Consider the following 25026-nt stretch of genomic DNA (forward strand, 5'->3'; position numbering starts at 1 on the left):
AATTTCTATACCACACTATCTCTGCAATTCTAAGCGGATCACAATTCAACACACATAGCTTTAAAACATATCACAAAAACATAAAACAAAGATCTTTCCTTTCCCTTACCCCCCATTCATCCAAGTAATCCAACATCAGCTTTTCCCTTCCCTACCCCCCCATCCAATCCTATAGCCCAGAATCAGCCCGTCTCTTCTCTACTTTACCCCCCATCCAATCCCATAGCCCAGAATCAGCCCGTCTCTTCTCTACTTTACCCCCATCCATCCCTGTAGCCCAGAATCAGCCCGTCTCTTCTCTACTTTACCCCCCATCCAATCCCATAGCCCAGAATCAGCCCGTCTCTTCTCTACTTTACCCCCATCCATCCCTGTAGCCCAAAATCAGCCCGTCTCTTCTCTACTTTACCCCCCATCCAATCCCATAGCACAGAATCAGCCCGTCTCTTCTCTACTTTACCCCCCATCCATCCCTGTAGCCCAGTATCTATCCTTCCCTTCCCCACCATCCATCCCATAGTTAAGTATTAGCCCTATCTTACCACCCCACCCCTCCTTGTAGCTTAGTACTCCCAACCCACCCCCCATGACATTAAATATAAGACTTTTTTTTTAATGTTCTGGGAACTGCAGATCCCACCTCCACCCAAAGAAGACCACCCACACTTTTAAACAAATTTTAACCTAGGCACTGCAGAGACCATCCACTTCCAAAAACCCACCACCAACATGAAAAATAGACAACCTTTTTAAAATGAACCTGGTCACTATTAAAATGTATTGCTGGTGAGTTTCTGAGTGGGGGTGGGCTCTTCACTGCTAGGGCAAAACAGGTATATTTAGTGATTAAATATACCTTTTTTTTTTTGCCCTAGGCAGTGAAGTCCACCCCCCCCCCCCCACCCAGAAGCCCATCACCAGAGCCATCATTATTAATGATTAAATATATCTTTTTTGCTCTAGGCAGTGAAGTACTGACCCCACCCAGAAGCCCATCACCAGCCAGCATTTTGATTACACTCTGAGTCACTCTGTACACATTAAAATTTTAAAAATAGATGTATTTTTATTTTACCTGGGCTGCTGCTTGCTGGTGCAGAGCACTATGCTGGCTCCTGTACCTGTTGTGTGGGGCCGCGGGGAGTGCTGCTCAGCTGCTGTTTGTGTTTCGTGAGGTGAAGACTAATATTAGTTCTGGCACAAGAATTATCTTGCTCTGCATTCTTCCTCACTGAGGAAGAAGCATCTGGGATAATTTAGTTTTTACCTTTAATCTTCTTCATAAGGTACCAGTTAAACTGGTCTAGAAGACCCACCTCTCTCATCAGCCACAGTCAGTGGTGTGCTGGAGTGGGCTCTCACAGGCTCGCGAGAGCCGTTTGTTAAGTTTTTAAGAATTTTGGGAGCCGGTTGTTAAAGTAGGGTCCTCCATGGCTACTTTAACAACTGACTCCCTTTGTGCTTGGACCCCCTCCTGAATTCTCTTTTACTTTGCTGACAGTGATGCTGGCCCCACTAGCCAAGTAAATAGACTGCTGCTGCTCCCTGCTCCTTGTTTCTGGCTCTGAGCATCAGGCTGGGACTTTTCATGCAAGCGCAAGAAGGTTCCATCATGCTGCTCAGAGCCAGAAACAAGCAGCAGAGAATGTTGGCAGTCCATTTATTGGCTGGTGGGGCTCGGCAAACGTATGCCTAGCATGCCCGCACACGGGAGGGGAGAGAGAGGCATGTATTCCCCCCCCCCCCCCCCCCCAAAAAAAAAAAAAAAAAATTTCAGAGCCGGCTATGCCCGGAGAGAGAGAGAGAGCCCGTTGTTAAAAATTTACCAGAACACCCCTGGCCACAGTTCTCATTTGTGGAAGGTACCATAGCAGAATTTGGATAATAACAATAGAAAAATAAAACCATGTCCATCTGTCTAAAGCTATGGTAAAGTGGAATCTGGTGCAAGAAAATACAGAGATGACAAGCTTTTCTGCATTACTTAGGCTGAGACCTGTCTACATACCCACAAGGGAGTATAAGTTTACTCCTTTCTCTTCATATTTATGCTATGAGGGACTAGTTTACTTCCAGCTGAGTTAGAGGAGGAGAGAGGTAAAATGAGGGTCATGACAGAATAACCTGGTTCTATTGGTTTTGTCCCGTCCGTGGCCGTGACAACCCTCAGACTTACCCTGTTTCTGGGAGTCAGTGGCTGTGCTGGCTTCTGCTTGTCTCTGTGTCTGTCTCTGTCTTAGTTTCTCTCTGGCTCAGGGTGCTGATTGCCCTACTGAACCTCACCTGTGTGGGCTTTGCCTCTTCCAAGATGGCTGCCGCCTACTCCTCTTTGCCAGTATCCAAGATGGCTCCCGCTGTTCCTTCCTATGGGCTGACTGCTCTGTGTGTCAAGCCTCTGTTTGGTTGCAAGGTGATTGCTGCAGCTGTGGCTCTGGTGTTGAGGGCTTTATTAATCACATGGAGACTACAGTCCTGGCCTTTGCATCTCATCTAAAGGTCCTGGTGTATGGAGTGCTCTGTACACAGTTTCAGTGTTTGCTCTGTGTGAGTTTCTATGTTTGTTTAATCTAGCTAGCTTAGGCACCGTGTGGCTTGTAGCCTATGCATAGCTCTGCTAGTTCTCTGCGTTTGTTCCTAGTGTTAGACTAGCCGCCCTTGCTAGCCACTATCCCAAGACTGTGTTTCTTCCTAATGTTAGACTAGCCGCCCTTGCTAGCCACTATCCCAAGACTGTGTTTGTTCCTAATGTTAGACTAGCTGCCCTTGCTAGCCACTATCCCAAGACTGTGTTTGTTCCTAACGTTAGACTAGCCGCCCTTGCTAGCCATTATCCCAAGACTGTGTTTGTTCCTAATGTTAGACTAGCCGTCCTTGCTAGCCACTATCCCAAGACTGTGATTGTTCCTAGTGTAGACTAGCCAGCTTAGGCACCGTCTGGCTTGTAGCCTGTGTATAGCTTTGCTAGTGTTCTATGTTTGTTTGGACTAGCTAGCTTAGGCACCGTCTGGCTTGTAGCCTGTGTATAGCTTTGCTAGTGCTGTGTGTTTGTTTAGACTAGTTAGCTTAGGCACCGTCTGGCTTGTAGCCTGTGTATAGCTTTGCTAGTGCTGTGTGTTTGTTTAGACTAGTTAGCTTAGGCACCGTGTGGCTTGTAGCCTGTGCATAGCTCTGCTAGGTCTCTGTGTTTGTTTCCAGAGCATGACTAGTTAGCTTAGGCACCGTCTGGCTTGTAGCCTGTGCATAGCTCTGCTAGTTCTCTGTGTTTGTTCCTAGTGTTAGACTAGCCGCCCTTGCTAGCCACTATCCCAAGACTGTGTTTGTTCCTAGTGTTAGACTAGCCGCCCTTGCTAGCCACTATCCCAAGACTGTGTTTGTTCCTAGTGTTAGACTAGCTGCCCTTGCTAGCCACTATCCCAAGACTGTGTTTGTTCCTAGTGTTAGACTAGCCGCCCTTGCTAGCCACTATCCCAAGACTGTGTTTGTTCCTAGTGTTAGACTAGCCGCCCTTGCTAGCCACTATCCCAAGACTGTGTTTGTTCCTAGTGTTAGACTAGCCGCCCTTTCTAGCCACTATCCCAAGACTGTGTTTGTTCCTAATGTTAGACTAGCTGCCCTTGCTAGCCACTATCCCAAGACTGTGTTTGTTCCTAACGTTAGACTAGCCGCCCTTGCTAGCCATTATCCCAAGACTGTGTTTGTTCCTAATGTTAGACTAGCCGCCCTTGCTAGCCACTTTCCCAAGACTGTTTGTTCCTAATGTTAGACTAGCCGTCCTTGCTAGCCACTATCCCAAGACTGTGTTTGTTCCTAGTGTTAGACTAGCCGCCCTTGCTAGCCACTATCCCAAGACTGTGATTGTTCCTAGTCTTAGACTAGCCGCCCTTGCTAGCCACTATCCCAAGACTGTGATTGTTCCTAGTCTTAGACTAGCCGCCCTTGCTAGCCACTATCCCAAGACTGTGATTGTTCCTAGTCTTAGACTAGCCGCCCTTGCTAGCCACTATCCCAAGACTGTGATTGTTCCTAGTCTTAGACTAGCCGCCCTTGCTAGCCACTATCCCAAGACTGTGTTTGTTCCTAGTGTTAGACTAGCCGCCCTTGCTAGCCACTATCCCAAGACTGTGTTTGTTCCTAGTGTTAGACTAGCCGCCCTTGCTAGCCACTATCCCAAGACTGTGTTTGTTCCTAATGTTAGACTAGCTGCCCTTGCTAGCCACTATCCCAAGACTGTGTTTGTTCCTAACGTTAGACTAGCCGCCCTTGCTAGCCATTATCCCAAGACTGTGTTTGTTCCTAATGTTAGACTAGCCGCCCTTGCTAGCCACTTTCCCAAGACTGTGTTTGTTCCTAATGTTAGACTAGCCGTCCTTGCTAGCCACTATCCCAAGACTGTGATTGTTCCTAGTGTAGACTAGCCAGCTTAGGCACCGTCTGGCTTGTAGCCTGTGTATAGCTTTGCTAGTGTTCTATGTTTGTTTGGACTAGCTAGCTTAGGCACCGTCTGGCTTGTAGCCTGTGTATAGCTTTGCTAGTGTTCTATGTTTGTTTAGACTAGTTAGCTTAGGCACCGTGTGGCTTGTAACCTGTGCATAGCTCTGCTAGGTCTCTGTGTTTGTTTCCAGAGCATGACTAGTTAGCTTAGGCACCGTCTGGCTTGTAGCCTGTGCATAGCTCTGCTAGTTCTCTGCGTTTGTTCCTAGTGTTAGACTAGCCGCCCTTGCTAGCCACTATCCCAAGACTGTGTTTGTTCCTAGTGTTAGACTAGCCGCCCTTGCTAGCCACTATCCCAAGACTGTGATTGTTCCTAGTCTTAGACTAGCCGCCCTTGCTAGCCACTATCCCAAGACTGTGTTTGTTCCTAGTGTTAGACTAGCCGCCCTTGCTAGCCACTATCCCAAGACTGTGATTGTTCCTAGTCTTAGACTAGCCGCCCTTGCTAGCCACTATCCCAAGACTGTGTTTGTTCCTAGTGTTAGACTAGCCGCCCTTGCTAGCCACTATCCCAAGACTGTGTTTGTTCCTAGTGTTAGACTAGCCGCCCTTGCTAGCCATTATCCCAAGACTGTGTTTGTTCCTAATGTTAGACTAGCCGTCCTTGCTAGCCACTATCCCAAGACTGTGATTGTTCCTAGTGTAGACTAGCCAGCTTAGGCACCGTCTGGCTTGTAGCCTGTGTATAGCTTTGCTAGTGTTCTATGTTTGTTTGGACTAGCTAGCTTAGGCACCGTCTGGCTTGTAGCCTGTGTATAGCTTTGCTAGTGTTCTATGTTTGTTTATTCCATGCGTAAGGTGATGCGAGGCAGAATGGGCGGAGCCTGGAATTGGCGGTGGTGGAGAAGGGTGTTGAGAGGAGGGATTTGTCCTGTGAGCGGAGGTTACGGGCGGGAACATAAGGGGAGATGAGGCTAGAGAGGTAATGAGGTGCTGCAGACTGAGTGCATTTGTAGGTAAGAAGGAGAAGCTTGAACTGTATCCGGTATCTGATCGGAAGCCAGTGAAGTGACTTGAGGAGAGGGGTGATATGAGTATATCGGTTCAAGCGATAAGCTCGGTCTTGGCCATGTTCAGTTTCAGGTGGTGGATGGACATCCAAGCAGCAATGTCGGATAAGCAGGCCGACACCTTGGCCTGGGTCTCCATGGTGATGTCTAGTATGGAGAGATACAGCTGGGTGTCATCAGCATAAAGATGATACTGGAACCCATGGGATGAGATCAGTGAGCCCAGGGAAGAGGTGTAGATTGAGAAAAGAAGGGGTCCAAGGACAGATCCCTGGGGAACTCCGACAGAGAGTGGGATGGGGGTGGAGGAGGATCCATGAGAGTGTACTTTGAAGGTACGGTGGGAGAGATAGGATGAGAACCAGGAGAGGACAGAGCCCTGGAATCCAAATGAGGTCAGTGTGGCAAGAAGTAAGTCATGATTGACAGTGTCGAAAGCGGCGGATAGATCGAGGAGATTAAGGATGGAGTAATGGCCTCTAGATTTGGCAAGGAACAGGTCATTACAGACTTTAGAGAGTGCTGTTTATGTCGAGTGTAGAGGGCAAAAACCAGATTGAAGTGGATCGAGGATGGCCTGAGAGAGGAAATCGAGGCAGCGGCTGTGAACGGCACGCTCAAGTATTTTGGAGAGGAAGGGTAGGAGGGAGATGGGGCGGTAGTTGGAGGGACAGGCCGGGTCAAGTGAAGGTTTTTTGAGGAGAGGTGTGACTACGGCGTGCTTGAAGGTGTCAGGGACAGTTGCAGTGGAGAGAGAGAGGTTGAGGATATGACAGATGGAGGGGGTGACAGTATGAGAGATGGTGTTCAGTAAGTTGGTGGGGATGGGATCCGAGGAACAGGTTGTGCATTTCAAGGAGGAAAGGAGGCGGGCGGTTTCCTCCTCGGTGATAACAGGAAAGGAGGAGAAAGAGTTAGTTGGTTGGTTGAGGGAGGGGGCTGAAGAGAGAAGAGGAGGTGGCTTGGTAGTGAATTCAAGGTTGATCTTTTGCACTTTGTCGTGGAAGTAGTCAGCCAGAGATTGAGGAGAGAGAGAGGGGGGTGGGTGGGAGAGGAGGGCACTTTGAGGAGGGAGTTAAGGGTGGCGAAGAGACGACGAAGGTTGGAGCTGAGAGAATTGGTTAATTGGGTGTAGTAGTCCTGTTTGGCAAGGAATAGGGAGGACTGGAAGGAGGATAGCATGAATTTGTAATGAAGGGAATCTGAATGGGTGCGGGATTTCCTCCAGAGGCGTTCAGCAGATTGGGCGCAGGAACGAAGGTAGCGAATGCAAGGGGTTAACCAGGGCTGAGGATTAGTACGCCTTGTGGGACGGGAGATGGATGGTGCGAGGGTGTCCAGAGGAGAGAGTGGCATTATAAGTGGAGACAGCCTTGTCGACAGACTCGGAGGACATGATAGAGGGGAGGAGATCAGAAATACTAGAGGATAAGGTGGGAGGGTCAATAGCCTGGAGATTCCTAGAAGTAGTGGTTAATGTTGGGCGGGGCTGAGAGGGGGTGAAGGAGGGTGAAGGTGATCAGGTGATGGTCAGAGATAGGAAGAGCCGAGGTGTGGAAATTGGAGGGTGAGCCGGAAAAGGAGAGGACGAGGTCAATACAATGGCCATCGCGGTGAATAGGGGTGGTGGAGCACAGCTGGAGACCGAAGGAGGATGTTAGAGTGAGGAACTGAGGAGCGTGAGAGTCGGAGGGGTCGTCAACGTGTATGTTAAAGTCTCCGAGAATGAGGGACGGAGATGAGGGGTCAAGAAAAACAGAAAGCCAGGCATCGAAGTCAGTGAGGAAGGAAGAGAGAGATTTATCAGGGGGGCGGTAGATGACTGCAATTCTGAGTGGCAACGGGTAGAATAGACGGATGGAGTGAACTTCAAAGGATGAGAAGCAGTGAGATTGTGGTAGGGGGAGGGGTTGAAAACTACAGGCAGGTGAGAGTAGTAACCCGACACCTCCTCCGCGGCCGACTGGGTGGGGGGTGTGGGAGAAGAGAGAGCCTCCATGGCATAGAGCCGCGACTGAGGCCGAGTCATCGGGGGTGAGCCAGGTTTCAGTTAGGGTGAGCAGATGAAGGGAGCGGGAGATAAAGAGATCGTGGATGAGGAGAAGTTTGTTGCACACGGAGCGGGCGTTCCACAGGGCGCATGAGAAGGGGAGGGAAGAAGGGGGAAGGAGGGGAACAGGAATGAGATTGGAGATGTCTCGGAAGCGTTTGCATGGATAAGATGAGGGCATGTGTAGAGGGCCTGGATTGGGATTAATGTCTCCGGCCGATAGTAGGAGAAGGAGCAGGAGAGAGCGGAGGAGGGTGGGGGAGGTAGGGCGACGAAGGCGACGAAGACGGGATGAGCTTACTAGGAATGGGAATGGGCTAATGGCAGGAAGGAAGTGTTGAAGGTTGAGAGCTAGGAAGGAGTGGGGGGATAGAAGAGATGGTGAGGTGGTGTGGGACGGGTGTGGGTATGGCAATGCAGTAGTGAGTAGGATGGGAGGGGACATGGGTGGGCAATGAGTACCTGCGGTGGACAGCGGTGGGGGGAGGGAGAAAAGATTAGGAAGGGACAGGGCGATTTAGAGAATGTGTAAAGGGGCCATGGTCAGGGAGGCTGGTAGGTGATAGATGAGCTGGTAGGCAGGCGGGGAGGCAGTTAGGTAGTTGTGCAGGCTTGAAGGCAGGCAAGTACATCTGTCAGACACTTCTATTGTCCTTACCCCAGCCTTTTTCTTGCTTCTGTTTCTTCACCACCCTTTCTCTCCTTTCTTCTCTGCACCTTTATTCCTTCCAATTATCTCTCCTCTCTACTCACCTCTTCTCTCATCTCTCTGCAATCTCCCACTTCAGCCCCCTTATCCAATCCTCAGGTCTGCAGTTATCTCCCCTTTCTCCCAGACCCCACATCAGATCCGACTAACTTCCACTCCTGCACGAATCATTTTTAAAGTGCTTTGTTTGGTCTATCAAGTGCTGTATGGGAATTATGAATTGTTAAGTCAGTTCTTTTCACATTTACTTTAAATAATTCTGTCAGAATGCAGGAAAATTTAGTACTGAGGTACCCGGTTTTTGGAAATATAAGATTTAAACATCAGATTGATGCTATTACTGAATGGAATTCTTTACCAAAGTTAGGTAACTATGCATGGTTGTATAAGAAACTGAAGACCTTTTGTTAATCTTACTATTCTGTTCTATCCTGCTTCTGTGCAACTTCTTGTATTGTAAACTGCCTAGAATATCATGATGGGATTTGTGTGGTATATAAACTTGGCAATCTTCTCAATCTACACCTCTTCCCTGGGCTCCATGATCTCATCTCATGGTTTCCAGTATCATCTCTATGCTGATGACACCCAACTGTATCTCTCCACACCAGACATCACCGCGGAGACCCAGGCAAAGGTATCGGCCTGCTTATCCGACATTGCTGCCTGGATGTCCAACCGCCACCTGAAACTGAACATGTCCAAGACCGAGCTTATCGTCTTTCCACCAAAACCCACTTCTCCTCTTTCTCCACTTTCTATCTCAGTTGATAACACCCTCATCCTCCCCGTCTCATCTGCCCGCAACCTCGGAGTCATCTTTGACTCCTCTCTCTCCTTCTCTGCGCATATCCAGCAGATAGCCAAGACCTGTCGCTTCTTCCTCTTTAACATCAGCAAAATTCGCCCTTTCCTCTCTGAACACACCACCCGAACTCTCGTCCACGCTCTCATTACCTGGACTACTGCAACTTACTCCTCACCGGCTTCACACTTAGCCATCTATCCCCCCTTCAGTCTGTTCAGAACTCTGCTGCACGTCTCATATTCTGCCAGAACCGATATACTCATATCACCCCTCTCCTCAGGTCACTTCACTGGCTTCCGATCAGATACCGCATTCAATTCAAGCTTCTCCTTCTTACCTACAAATGCACTCAGTCTGCTGCCCCTCACTATCTTTCTACCCTCATCTCCCCTTACGTTCCCGCCCGTAACCTCCGTTCACAGGATAAATCCCTCCTCTCAGTACCCTTCCCCACCACCGCCAACTCCAGGCTCCGCTCATTCTGCCTCGCCTCACCCTATGCTTGGAACAACCTTCCTGAACCCTTACGCCAAGCCCCCTCCCTGCCCGTCTTCAAGTCTTTGCTTAAAGCCCACCTCTTCAATGCTGCGTTCGGCACCTAACCCTTACCGTTCAGTGACTCCAGACTGCCCCAATTTGACTGCCCCTATCGGACCGACCGTTCACTTGTCTATTAAGTTGTAAGCTCTTTGAGCAAGGACTGTCTCTCTTTGTTAAATTGTACAGCGCTGCGTAACCCTAGTAGCGCTCTAGAAATGTTAAGTAGTAGTAGATTAGATCTGCCACCATCGGCCCTTTTCTCCCATCCTCAACCCTAGCATCAGACCCTCTACCACCCTATCAAATGCAATCATCAGGTTCCTTTTCTCTCTCCTTCCCTCTATCCAGCATTTCTCCTCTGTTGGCTCAGCATCTCCCCTCTCTGTCCCCCTCAGTCCAGCATCTCCTTTTCTTAACACTCCCTCAGCAGTGAAAAGAACAGTGTTGTGCTGCCAGGTCTCACATCTTAAGTGTATGGCAAGTTTCCTCTCAGGTCCTGCTCACAAGGCAACAGGAAGTACGCATTCATGACCGGTCTTAGCAATTGGGGTGCCGAATGCAGACCACTTCAGAGGGGCCCCTACCCCTGCTAGCACCCACCACCATAAGCTATTATCACCACCTCTACCCATATTTTGATGTGCATCCACCACATTTCAGTAGAGAGTGGCATACAGCAGCAGTGATTTTCATATCCCATCAGCTGCTGAGCCCAGAGTCTCTTCATTGCTGCATCCTACCCTTACAGAAACAGGAAGTGGCATCAAAAGGAAATGTAGATGCACATTAAGGTACGGAGAAGGAAGGTGTTCCGAGACAGGAGGACAGACGTAGCAGAGATGCAAGGCCCCAAGGAGCATGGGGCCTTGTGTGACCACCCCTGTCGCATCTGCAAGTGTGATTAGATGCCTGGGGAAATTGAGACAAGTTGTAGAAGAGTGGGACATGACGTGGAGATGGTATGAATCTGGTTTGGAAGGTTTACAGACTCGGAATAACCTTCCTTGCAGGGTTGTGGTTTGCTTGACAAGTAGTTGGCAGTGGAGGGACTGTGTGTTGCTGCCACTGAGGTGATACCAGGATCTGAATCATTTTTTTAGTAAGCTGTAAGAGGAAACATTCTCCCCTGTATAGACTCCAGAACAGGCAAAATTTTCTTGATGATAACTCACTTGTCTCATCTTCGGTCCCAAATTTATCACAGAAATCCAAAATATCAAAACTTATCTTGTCATAATTATTTTAAAATTCATACTTCATGTATCTTAAAGCTTCTTGATTATATATTTTGGACTTGAGCCAACATGACATGTTTTGCAAAGCTGCGTCAGGTCCCATCGTTGTTATTGCACAAAGCATTCCTAATTTTGGCCCCATGTTCTGTCATCGGTGAGGGTTGGTGTGTGTTCTGTGTACAAACCTCAATCTCTGTGTCTTATATTTACAGAACTAAATATGAGAGGAAATTATCACTTATAGAAGCTCTGGATTGTTGTTGTGCAATGCGTACGGGAGAATCTTCTAGTCTACCATGAGAGAAAATGTGAGTATTGAGCTCCGTAGAAAGAAAATAATTCAGGGTATCACTGGACCCCTGGCAATACCCCTCCCTTCTCTATCACAGGAGCTGCATCTGTGCCTCTCAGGCAGAGTTTAGGAGCTGAAATGGGTGGGTGGGATGGAAATGGGGTTACCAGTGAGGGGGATTAAACCTCAGGGAGCAACACCTGAATGAAGGTTCCTGACACCACAGCCCAAAGGAGGCTAAATCTGACTGAGATGGAAACCCAGGGAAACAGGAAAAGGACACCAGACCAAAAGAATGTGAATTAGTATAACTCCATTACCATATATACAACTAGGTAGTATGTACATGAAAATCTCACAGTCCTGCTTAGTTCTCTCAGATAAATGAAATTAATAAATTCCATAGTGTATCAATATCACACTGACACAAGTGTAGTGACACCAAATCCCCCTAACACAAGACGGTCACTGAAAAACGTAGAGTGTGCATTTCCGTATTACAGTGAGATTTAGTTAGTTCGTTAGTTAAAATATTTAAAAATCACAGTAACCAAATTGCCCAAAGTGGTGTACATGCTTGACATGTTTAGATGACGGAATATTCAATAAGCACTTATCAATAGAAGGCAAACTACGAGAGGGTTGATAGAAGCTAAAACAGGTTAGTGAGGGAGAATCATCAGCTCTCAAAGATTTAAAAATCAGTCACTGATGGCAAGAGGCCTAAGTACAGAAAATTGCAGTAATCCAATACTGTAAGTACCAGAGCTTGCAGAACAGTCCGAAAATTATCTTCAGAGAACCGTTTCTTCAGATTTGAAGGATAACAGAGTCCAAGGTTTCTCTGAGGTACTTTCACTCTCTAATATTAGCAATTTCAGCTCCTGCAAAGTTTACTGCACCAGGCCAAGTCCCAGATTCAAAATGAATAGACAAACATATTCAGAGTTTCCCCTAGATTCAGCCTTAATCTATTGGCATTTCACCAGGCGCTTAAGTTTTGCAAGTAGATTGTCAGAAAAGACAAAGTATCAGAAAGGAATTGCAGCACAAGAAAACAAAACTGAGTATCATCAGTATAGAGATGATAATGGACTTCCGATCATGGCAATACACAACAGATTGGCATTAAATATTAAATATTGCAGAAATGGTGGAACCATGAGAGACACCTGTTGTGATAACAGACCATCCTTAAAAGGCTCTATAGAATAGAGCAGAACCAACACACTACCCTGAATACCTAAGGAATACAACATGTTAAGCAATATTTATAAATAGTAACATACGTAGTAGATGACGGCAGAAAAAGATCTGCACGGTCCATCCAGTCTGCCCAACAAGACAAACTCATATGTGCTACTTTTTATGTATATCTTACCTTGATTTGTAACTGTCATTTTCAGGGCACAGACCGTACAAGTCTGCCCAGCACTATCCCCGCCTCCCAACCACCAGCCCCGCCTCCCACCACCGGCTCTGGCACAGACCGTACAAGTCTGCCCAGCACTATCCCCGCCTCCCAACCACCAGCCCCGCCTCCCACCACCGGCTCTGGCACAGACCGTAATAATTCTGGCCAGTACTATCCCCACCTCCTAACCACCAGCCCCGCCTCCCACCACCGGCTCTGGCACAGACCGTATAAGTCTGCCCAACACTATCCCCCGCCTCCCAACCACCAGCCCCGCCTCCCACCACCGGCTCTGGCACAGACAGTATAAGTCTGCCCAGCACTATCGCCCGCCTCCCAACCACCAGCCCCGCCTCCCACCACCGGCTCCGCCACCAATATTTATGATGTCAAAGATGAAATAGGACGATAGCTCTCAACCTGAGTAAGATCCAGAACACTCCCCTTCAATAAAGGATAAATGGAAGCCCTTTTTAGAGTCACAGGACTTATTCATGAGGCAGTCGTGGGATCTAATAGGTCATATTTCAAAAATTAATAAGGTTGGCACTCTTCAAAATGTTCTCTACTGTGACTTGAGACTCCTCTGAGGGCTTTTTACTGGGACTGTAGCCAAGTTTGTTTTAATAACTCCTGCTCTGAGCTCTGTGACTCTACATAGCTGAGGACATATCAGGAACTCCTTCCACTGCTCTGAGTTTCAGGATCTAGGTAGGAGTGTTAGTGCTCTATATGATGTTGTGAGGTGGGGGCGAGATATTCCCCCTGGTTCTGCTCATGCTTTTCCACTTCTCTCTCCTCCTCTAGTGAACCAGACCTGTACTTGATTTTGGACCAGCCTCACTGTTGAAATTCAGAAGAGTCTTTCTCCAGCCTGAGGACACCACCCCTGTACCCTCTACTCCCACAGCCCTCCAGGGACTCCCGGTGACATTACCGGAGCTCTGGTTACTTTCTATTAGAGTAAATAAAACCTTTGCAGCATCATTCAGTGATTGTCTTATTGTTGTCTAAATACAATGAGGTTAATATTTGTAGCAAGTATCTCAGATTGACAGGGCTGAGAGAGACCCCAGAGGCTGTACACAAATATTCTCCACCTCATTCTCAATCATCTTCCACCCTTCTTCACAGAGGGGATAGCTGTAAAAATCCTCACCCTCCCTTTTATGGTGAAACCCTTTGGGCAGTGGTTAAGCCCAATATTTCTCCTCTGTCTGACTTTGGGTATGAAACTGGGTTCTACTTTTAAATTACTTGCTAATATATTACAGGGTCTGCAGCCTGGATTTTAATGGGTAGAATCATGGACTATATATCCCACAATGCTTTAGGGTTTAAATTCGAAACCAGGATTGGCCAAACGTCTCTCTCCTGGAACTGGGTAACTTGACAGCTCTGCATTAGAGGTTCCCTATAAAGTGTTTCCAGTGGTTTCTGAGGATTCATTTCTCTGCTCCTCAAGGAAACAACTTTATCCTGGGTTGCCCCCTTGTTCGAAGAGAGCAGCCTACTTCTGTGCAATCTGGAAGACGTTGTAACTGGTTAGGCCACAGGGTCTTTACTTGCCTTCATTTTTTCTCTGTTTCAATGCTTCTTACTGCCATGATCCTGAGGTTGTGGGGTGCTCTTCTCCCTACTCCAAAGAGTCCTGTCCAGTGATCATAACTACCTTTGCTTCAACGCAATGGGGCTGTAAACAGAGTGAGGTTGCTCTTGCCTCAAAGGTATACCACAAATATCCCCAGTAAATTACAGGGGGAGGACAGAATGACTCAGGTTTTTGGAAAGGAGGAACATTGCCAATTTTTGTTACCAGATTGTTAGGGGCTGAGTTAGGTGATGCTGTATGGGGGTTGCACTTTGCCATCAGGGATTTAGGTTGTGATCAGTTGAGTTCGGGGTGATTTGCAGGAGTGGCCTAGTGGTTAGGGTGGTGGACTCTGGTCCTGAGGAACTGAGTTCGATTCCCACTTCAGGAGCTCCTTGTGACTCTGGGCAAGTCACTTAACCCTCCATTGCCCCATGTAAGCCGCATTGAGCCTGCCATGAGTGGGAAAGCGCGGGGTACAAATGTAACAAAAAAAAAGCTGGAAAAATCTATAAACAACCCACAGGAAATTAAACAAAATGAAATATTTTTGCCTGCACACCCCTATCTCTCAATCCTCTGTGGTTCTGGATTACCCAGTGCTAAATTTTCCCTTTTAGAACTGGTTTGTGGATACGTCCCTGGATGGATTCTGTCTCTTGTTGCATTAAAGTATTTACACTCAACAGATTCAGCTTTGGCCAAAGCTCTTCATGACAGACTCCTGTGAAAAATAAAGTCATGGGATAGGAGGCAACGCTCACTTATGGATTAAGATCTGGTTAATTAATGGAAAATGAATATAGAGTTAGGTGGCCATTTTTCTTAATTGAGGAGGGTGAATAGTGGAATGCCACAGGGATCAGTACTGGGACCGGTAATATTAAACATATTTATAAATGATCTGCAAACTGGAAGAAGTGAGGTGATTAATAAACTTGCAGATGACCAAAACTATTCAAAGTTGTTGAAACACTTGTGGACTATGAAAAAATTGCAGGAAGACCTTCAGAAATTGGAAGACTAGACAACCAAATGGGAGATGAGATGTATTGTGGAGAAATGCAAAGTGATGCACATTGGGAAGAATAGTCCAAATCATAATTACTTGATGCTGGGGGTCACCTAAGGAGTCAGCACTCAAGAAAAAGATCTTGGTGTCATTCTAGACAATACCCTGAAATCTTCTGTCCATGGCGGTGGACAGTAAAGACCAAAAATATTATAATGTCTCTGTATCACTCTATGGTGTGACCTCACCTTGAGTATTGCAGTCAATTCTGGTTGCCATATCAAAAAGCTTATAGCAAAATTAGAAAAAGTACAACGAGCAACCAAAATTATGAAAGTGATGGAACTCCTCTTAAATGAGGAAAGTCTAAAGAAGTTAGGGATCTTCAACTTGGAAAGAGACAGCTGAGGTCCATCAAGGCCAAACATATTCAGAACATATACTGAAAAGCCAGTTCAAAAGACATACATAAGTACATAAGTAGTGCCATACTGGGAAAGACCAAAGGTCCATCTAGCCCAGCATCCTGTCACCGACAGTGGCCAATCCAGGTCAAGGGCACCTGGCACGCTCCCCAAACGTAAAAACATTCCAGACAAGTTATACCTAAAATGCGGAAGTTTTCCAAGTCCATTTAATAGCGGTCTATGGACTTGTCCTTTAGGAATCTATCTAACCCCTTTTTAAACTCCGTCAAGCTAACCGCCCGTACCATGTTCTCCGGCAACGAATTCCAGAGTCTAATTACACGTTGGGTGAAGAAAAATTTTCTCCGATTCGTTTAAATTTACCACACTGTAGCTTCAACTCATGCCCTCTAGTCCTAGTATTTTTGGATAGCGTGAACAGTCGCTTCATATCACCCGATCCATTCCACTCATTATTTTATACACTTCTATCATATCTCCCCTCAGCCGTCTCTTCTCCAAGCTGAAAAGCCCTAGCCTCTCAGCCTCTCTTCGTAGGAAAGTCGTCCCATCCCCACTATCATTTTCGTCGCCCTTCGCTGTACCTTTTCCAATTCTACTATATCTTTTTTGAGATACGGAGACCAGTACTGAACACAATACTCCAGGTGCGGTCGCACCATGGAGCGATACAACGGCATTATAACATCCGCACACCTGGACTCCATACCCTTCCTAATAACACCCAACATTCTATTCGCTTTCCTAGCCGCAGCAGCACACTGAGCAGAAGGTTTCAGCGTATCATCGACGACGACACCCAGATCCCTTTCTTGATCCGTAACTCCTAACGCGGAACCTTGCAAGACGTAGCTATAATTCGGGTTCCTCTTACCCACATGCATCACTTTGCACTTGTCAACATTGAACTTCATCTGCCACTTGCACGCCCATTCTCCCAGTCTCGCAAGGTCCTCCTGTAATCGTTCACATTCCTCCTGCGACTTGACGACCCTGAATAATTTTGTGTCATCGGCGAATTTAATTACCTCACTAGTTATTCCCATCTCTAGGTCATTTATAAATACATTAAAAAGCAACGACCCAGCACAGACCCCTGCGGGACCCCACTAACTACCCTCCTCCACTGAGATACTGGCCACGCAATCCTACTCTCTGCTTCCTATCTTTCAACCAGTTCTTAATCCATAATAATACCCTACCTCCGATTCCATGACTCTGCAATTTCTTCAGGAGTCTTTCGTGCGGCACTTTGTCAAACGCCTTCTGAAAATCCAGATATACAATATCAACCGGCTCCCCATTGTCCACATGTTTGCTTACCCCTCAAAAAAATGCATTAGATTGGTGAGGCAAGACTTCCCTTCACTAAATCCGTGCTGACTTTGTCTCATCAGTCCATGTTTTTGTATATGCTCTGCAATTTTATTCTTAATAATAGCCTCCACCATCTTGCCCGGCACCGACGTCAGACTCACCGGTCTATATTTCCCGGATCTCCTCTTGGAACCCTTCTTAAAAATCGGAGTAACATTGGCTACCCCTCCAGTCTTCCGGTACTACACTCGATTTTAGGGACAGATTGCATATTTCTAACAGTAGCTCCGCAAGTTCATTTTTAGTTCTATTAATACTCTGGGATGAATACCATCAGGTCCCGGTGATTTACTACTCTTCAGCTTGCTGAACTGACCCATTACATCCTCCAAGGTTACAGAGAATTTGTTTAGTTTCTCCGACTCCCCCGCTTCAAATATTCTTTCCGGCACCGGTGTCCCCCCCAAATCCTCCTCGGTGAAGACCGAAGCAAAGAATTCATTTAATTTCTCCGCTACGGCTTTGTCCTCCTTGATCGCCCCTTTAACACCATTTTCGTCCAGCGGCCCAACCGACTCTTTGGCCGGTTTCCCTGCTTTTAATGTATCTAAAAAAATTTTTACTATGTATTTTTGCTTCCAACGCTAATTTCTTCTCAAAGTCCTTTTTTGCCCTCCTTATCTCCGCTTTGCATTTGGCTTGGCATTCCTTATGATCTATCCTGTTACTTTCAGTTGGTTCTCTTCTCCACTTTCTGAAGGATTGTTTTTGGCTCTAATGATTTCCTTTATCTTACTGTTAGCACGCCGGCTGACGTTAGTCTTTTTTCCCTTTTTTCTAATACTGGAATATATTTGTCCTGAACCTCCAGGTATGGTGTTTTTAAACAGCATCCACGCCTGATGCAAGTTTTTTACTCTGCGAGCTGCTCCTTTCAGTCTTTTTTTCACCATTTTTCTCATTTTGTCGTAATCACCTTTTCTATAGTTAAACGCTAGCGTACTTGATTTCCTAGTTCACTTCCTTCAATGCCAATATCAAAACCGATCATATTATGATCACTGTTATCAAGCGGCCCTCGTATCGTTACCCCCTGCACTAGATCATGAGCACCACTAAGGACTAAGTCTAGTATTTTTCCTTCTCTTGTCGGCTCCTGAACTAGCTGTTCCATGAAGCTGTCCTTGATTTCATCAAGAAATCTTATGTCCCTTGCGTGTACAGATGTTACATTAACCCAGTCTATATGCGGGTAATTGAAATCCCCCATTATTATTGTGTTGCCCAGTTTTGTTTGCGTCCCTGATTTCCTTTAACATTTCCGCATCCGTCTGTTCGTCCTGGCCAGGCGGACGTAGTACACTCCTATCACTATCCTTTTCCCCTTTGCACATGGAATTTCAATCCACAGTGATTCCAAGGAGTGTTTTGTTTCCTGCAGAATTTTCAATCTATTTGATTCAAGGCTCTCGTTAATATACAATGCTACCCCTCCACCAATTCCGATTCACCCTATCACTACGATATAATTTGTACCCCGGTATGACAGTGTCCCACTGGTTATCCTCCTTCCACCAGGTCTAAGAGATGCATATTATATCTAATTTTTCATTTAGTGCAATATATTCCAACTCCCCCATCTTATTTCTTAGGCTCCTGGCATTCGCATATAGACATTTCAAACTATGTTCGTTGTTCCTAAGTACATCATGCTTAGTACTTGACAGTATTAATTGGCAATCTTTGTCTGATTTTTATTGTTATTTAAAGATACCCGATCTACTACAATCTCTTTTGCAACCTCACTATCAGGATACTCTATCTTCCCTGTTATGGTGATATCTTTGAAAGATACCTTATCCCGAACCATGCTCTTTTGAGTGACTGTCGGCCTTCCCCCCATTTCTAGTTTAAAAGCTGCTCTATCTCCTTCTTAAACGCCGATGCCAGCAGCCTGGTCCCACTCTGGTTAAGATGGAGCCCATCCTTTCGGAATAGGCTCCCCCTTCCCCAGAATGTTGCCCAGTTCCTAACAAATCTAAAGCCCTCCTCCCTGCACCATCGTCTCATCCACGCATTGAGACTCTGGAGCTCTGCCTGTCTCTTGGGCCCTGCGCGTGGCACAGGTAGCATTTCAGAAAATGCTACCCTGGAGGATCTGGATTTCAGCTTTCTACCTAAGAGCCTAAATTTTGCTTCCAGAACCTCTCTCCCACATTTCCTATGTCATTAGTACCCACATGTACCAAGACAGCCGTCTCCTCCCCAGCACTATATAAAATCCTATCTAGGTGACGCGTGAGGTCCGCCACCTTCGCACCAGGCAGGCAGTCACCAGGCGATCCTCACGTCCACCAGCCACCCAGCTATCTATATGCCTAATGATCGAATCACCAAGTACAACAGCTGTCCTAACCTTTCCCTCCCGGGCAACATTTGGAGATATATCCTCGGTTCGAAAGGATAATACATCCCCTGGTGAGCAGGTCCTGGCTACAGGAGTACTTCCTACTTCACCAGGGTGATGCTCTCCTTCTAGGAGACCTCCCTCCTCCAAGGTAGCACAGGGGCTACCTGACTGGAGGTGGGACTTCTCTACAACATCCCTGTAGGTCTCCTCTATGTACCTCTCTGTCTCCCTCAGCTCCATCAAGTCTGCTACTCTAGCCTCAAGGCTAGATATCGACATAGGGGTCGATATTTAGCAGTAAAATCATGCAGACTGGGTCCAGCGCTGATATTCAGTGGCACTGGACTGGAGAGTGTTACTGGAATATCAGAACAGATCACGCAGCACTTTCCAGTTACAGACGGAGCCAGGAACTATCTGAGGAGTGTTGATATTCAGTGCTGTTGACTAGATAACTCTGCAGGAAGTTGGGTTTCCTTTGACTAAAGCATCGGGATCAGCTGACTGAGGTCAGATCAGTGCAGGATTTACATTGGAAAGACTTTATTTGTATTATACTTACTTTTTGTTGATTTTTTTTCAAGTTCAAATGATTTCAGGGAGTGAATAATGAAAGAACGCTTTTAACAATTTTGATATCATAAGGATTTTGAACAGAGGCTGACTGAATTTCAGTTTTGGCTTTGGCACCGAAACCGATCTGAAATCCAAGTTGAAGTTTAGGTCAACAATGTAAGTGGGTTGCCTCCGCTAAAACCAGGTCCTGATGCCCTATCCCCCAAGAGGACAGTAGGACCTGTAGAGTCAGCCCCCCCCCCCCCACAAACTCCCAAAGGCCCTCCCTGGGCCTACCTTTATCTGCCCTGGTAGTCTAGTGGCCTTTTCTAGGTCACTTCAGAAAAATGGCACTCGAGCGGCAACTTCTGGCAGCCATTTATTTGGAGAAACTGGCAAGGGCAGGAGTGATTGGGATAGCCCCAAAGAGGCCACTAGTTAAATGTAGGCCTGGGGAGGGCTCAGCAGCACTCTCTCCCTTCCAGCGTGGCAGGGAGGGCCTGGACTGTTGGAACCCAGTTTCTGTGGGGAGGAGTAGATGGTGGAGGTGCCATTTTTGTTTCTGGCCAAAACCAATCATCAAAATTTGGCTGCTGATTTGGTTTTGGCCAAAACTGAGAATCCAGGTTTTGGTTGGCCTCTAGTTTTGAAATGAGACCCCTTTGACATTCAGTTCATTTGCTTTAAAGTTTATGGTAACATTTTTTGTTTGCACACGAAAGTTGATATTGTGGTTAATTATAAGGGGTTTAAGTGTTTTGGGATCACCTCTGGGTTTTTTTTTTGTGGTTTTAATTTAGTGGTTATGATAGTCACTACTTTTTTTTTTTTTTACATTACGTTTGATAAAATACATTCATATGTGCATTTTCTTACTTGCAAATACATGTACACAGTTATGTGCTCTGGAGCAGGTATGTGTGTCCTTACTTTCTTTCTTATTAATTTTAAATATTTTAACAGAATATATCTGTCAAATGAAATACAGCCTCCAATTTCAATTAGATTTAGAAAGAAAAGCATTCTGCTATATAATAATACAAACAATTCTTATATATGGCTTCCTTAGACCACAACCTGTGGGGGCGTTGTGAATTAAAGAAGATTTTAAGGAATAAAGAAAATATGTTAACAAAGGCGTCGTATTCCCCATTTTTCATTTAGGTTGTTATTTAGGTTGTTTTGAATCTAGAAAAGACTTTAGCTGGTCAGGTAAGTAGTAGTAGTAGATAAAACACATATTTCATCTGTTCGAACCTTACTACACATTTACAGGGGTAAGCTAAAAAAAAAAGTCCCTCCATGTCCATTGTCCTCTTTTTTGCAACATCAGGGTAAATCCATATTTTCTCCCCTCCAAATCGGGAAATTCATATTTTGAAGTAAAGTCTCTCCCACCGTACCTTCAGAGTATATTCTCATGGCTCTTCCTCCACCCCCATCCCGCTCTCTGTTGGAGTTCCTCAAGGATCTGTCCTTGGACCCCTTCTTTTCTCGATATACACCTCTTCCTGGGCTCGCTGATCTCATCACATGGTTTCCAGTACCATCTCTATGCCGATGATACCCAGCTCTACCTCTTCACTCCCGACATCACAGTCGAAACCCAGGCCAAAGTTTCGGCCTGCCTTTCAGACATCGCTGCCTGGATGTCCAACCGGCATCTGAAACTGAACATGGCAAAGACTGAGCTCCTTGTCTTTCCACCCAAACCCTCCTCTCCTCTTCCCCCACTCTCCGTCTCTGTTGAAAACGCCCTCATCCTCCCCGTCTCTTCAGCCCGCAATCTCGGAGTCATTTTCGACTCCTCCCTCTCCTTCTCTGCCATATCCAGCAGACAGCTAAGACCTGTCGCTTCTTCCTCTATAATATTAGCAAAATTCGCCCATTCCTCTCTGAACAGACCACCCGAACCCTCGTCCACTCGCTTGTTACCTCTCGTCTTGACTATTGCAACCTTCTCCTCGCTGGTCCTCCCGCTCAGCCACCTATCCCCCTTCAATCGTCCAAAATTCCGCCGCACGTCTCATCTACCCGCGTGAACCAATACTCTCATATCACCCCTCTCCTCAAGTCGCTTCACTGGCTCCCGATCCGCTACCGTATACAGTTCAAGCTTCTCCTATTGACCTTCAAGTGCACTCAATCCGCAGCCCCCCATTACCTCTCTACCCTCCTCTCCCCCTATGTTCCCACCCGTAACCTCTGCTCTCAGGACAAATCACTCCTATCTGTACCCTTTTCCACCACCGCTAACTCCAGACTCCGCCCCTTGTCGCATCACCTTATGCCTGGAACAGACTTCCCGAACCCATACGCCATGCGCCCTCCCTGCCCATTTTCAAGTCCTTATTCAAAGCCCATCTCTTTTCCCTTGCTTTTGGCGCCTAACCACCCTCCCCATTCATGATACCTACACTGACTACATAGTTTGTTACCTTTAGATTGTAAGCTCTCTCGAGCAGGGACTGTCCTTCCCCATGTTTAAACTTGTACAGCGCTGCGTAACCCTAGCAGCGCTATAGAAATGCTAAGTAGAAGGAGCTGATGGGCTGGGAGGACGTACGAGAAGTTGAAGGACATTGGTCCAGGCTGAAAGAAGCTATAAACAGGGCCACAAACCTTTATGTAAGGAAAGTAAATAAAAGCAAGAGAAAAAGGAAACCGATATGGTTCTCCAAGCAAGTGGCTGAGAAAATAAAGGCTAAAGAGTTCACATTCCAGAAATACAAAAAAACTCAAGACGAGGAACACAGGGAGGAATACCGGAGGAAATTGAAAGAAGCCAAGAGAGAGGTACGTCTGGCGAAAGCGCAAGCGGAAGAACAAATGGCTAGAAAGGTAAGGAGGGGTGACAAAAATTTCTTCAGGTATATTAGTGAAAGGAGAATGACTAAAAAGGGAATTGTGAGACTAAAGATACTGCAAACCGCTATGTACATAATGATGAAGAAAAGGCAAATTTGCTAAATAGATACTTTTGTTCTGTTTTTACTGAAGAAAATCCGGGAGAAAGGACCACGATGGACTGGCAAAAGTTCATTTGAGAATGGAGTGGATATAGCACCGTTCACGGAAGAGAGTGTGTATCAACAACTAGAAAAACTAAAGGTGGACAAAGCCATGGGACCGGATGGGATCCACCCCAGGATATTGAGGGAGCTCAGAGAGGTTCTGGCGGGTCCTCTTAAAGATTTATTTAATAAATCCTTAGAAATGGGAGAGGTTCCGAGGGATTGGAGAACGGTGGAAGTGGTCCCTCTTCACAAAAGTGGTGATAGGGAAAAAGCTGGAAACTACAGGCCGGTAAGCCTCACTTCGATTATTGGTAAGTAATGGAAGCGATGCTGAAGGAAAGGATAGTGAATTTCCTGGAAGAAAATGAGTTGCAAGATCCGAGACAACATGGTTTTACCAAAGGGAAATCATGCCAAACGAATCTCATTGAATTCTTTGATTGGGTGACTGGAGAATTGAACCGTGGATGTGCTATAGACGTAATCTACTTAGATTTCAGCAAGGCTTTTGACACTGTTCCCCACAGGAGGCTCTTAAATAAACTGGGCTGAAGATAGGACCCGAAGTGGTGAACTGGATTAGGAACTGGTTGACGGACAGGCGCCAGAGGGTGGTGGTGAATGGAGTTTGCTCAGAGGAGGGAAAGGTGAGTAGTGGAGTGCCTCAGGGATCGGTGCTGGGGCCGATTCTGTTCAATATATTGTGAGTGACATTGCCGAAGGGTTAGAAGGTAAAGTTTGCCTATTTGTGGATAATACTAAGATTTGGAACAGAGTGGACACCCGGGAGGGAGTGAAAGCATGAAAAGGGATCTAGGAAGATAGAAGAATGGTCTAAGGTTTGGCAATTAAAATTCAATGCGGAGAAATGCAAAGTGATGCATTTAGGGAGTAGAAATCCAAGAGAGGCGTATGTGTTAGGCGGTGAGAGTCTGCTAGGTATGGATGGGGAGAGGGATCTTGGGGTGATAGTGTCTGAGGATCTGAAGGCGATGAAACAGTGTGACAAGGCGGAGGCTGTACCTAGAAGGTTACTAGGCTGTATAGAGAGAGGTGTTACCAGCAGAAGAAAGGGGGTGTTGATGCCCCTGTACAAGTCGTTGGTGAGGCCCCACCTGGAGTATTGTGTTCAGTTTTGGAGGCCGTATCTTGCTAAGGATGTAAAAAGAATTGAAGCGGTGCAAAGAAAAGCTACGAGGATGGTATGGGATTTGCGTTACAAGACGTATGAGAAGAGACTTGCGGACCTGAACATGTATACCCTGGAGGAAAGAAGAAACAGGGGTGATATGATACAGACGTTCAAATATTTGAAAGGTAGTAATCCGCAAATGAACCTTTTCCGGAGATGGGAGGGCGGTAGAACAAGAAGGCATGAAATGAGATTGAAGGGGGTCAGACTCAAGAAGAATGTCAGGAAGTATTTTTTCACGGAGAGGGTGGTGGATGCTTGGAATGTCCTCCCGTGGGAGGTGGTGGAGATGAAAACGGTAACGGAATTCAAACATGCGTGGGATAAACATAAAGGAATCCTGTGCAGAAGGAAGGGATCCTCAGGAGCTTAGCCTAGAATGGGTGGCAGAGCTGGTGGTGGAAGGCGGGACTGGTAGTTGGGAGGCGGGGATAGTGCTGGGCAGACTTATAGGGTCTGTGCACTAAAGAGGACAGTACAAATAAAAAAGTAGCACATATGAATTTATCTTCTTGGGCAGACTGGATGGACCGTGCAGGTCTTTTTCTGCCGTCATCTACTATGTATGTTTAATATAGCGCTACAAGGCGTACGCAGCGCTGCACAAACATAGAAGAAAGACAGTCCCTGCTCAAAGAGCTTACAATCTAATAGACAAAAAATAAATAAAGTAAGCAAATCAAATCAATTAATGTGAACGGGAAGGAAGAGAGGAGGGTAGGTGGAGGCGAGTGGTTACAAGTGGTTACGAGTCAAAACAATGTTAAAAGCAATGTTCTGTAATTAGGCCTCTGCAGTGCTGGGAAAGCTGCCAGTTGCATAAGTACTGTTATTGTGATTCCATAAGGTCGTATATAAGTGCAAGGGGGTGTATATTTATTTATTTTAAACATTTAAACTCACACTGTCTAACAATTATAGGTGGGTTGCAAAAAAAACTACATTAATAATACTA

At 46.3% G+C, this 25026-nt stretch overlaps 1 long non-coding RNA gene across 1 annotated transcript; it reads left to right on the forward strand.

The window, feature by feature from the left end:
• The first annotated feature begins 2504 nt into the window (after positions 1-2504).
• LOC115459223 lies at positions 2505-13536 on the forward strand. Its single transcript, XR_003940228.1, has 3 exons — positions 2505-2544; positions 11056-11151; positions 13357-13536. It is a non-coding gene; the product is annotated as an uncharacterized LOC115459223 (long non-coding RNA).
• The last annotated feature ends 11490 nt before the right edge of the window (positions 13537-25026 follow it).

The sequence above is a fragment of the Microcaecilia unicolor genome, unplaced genomic scaffold (assembly GCF_901765095.1).
Source record: "Microcaecilia unicolor unplaced genomic scaffold, aMicUni1.1, whole genome shotgun sequence".
In the NCBI taxonomy this organism is placed as follows: Eukaryota; Metazoa; Chordata; class Amphibia; order Gymnophiona; family Siphonopidae; genus Microcaecilia; species Microcaecilia unicolor.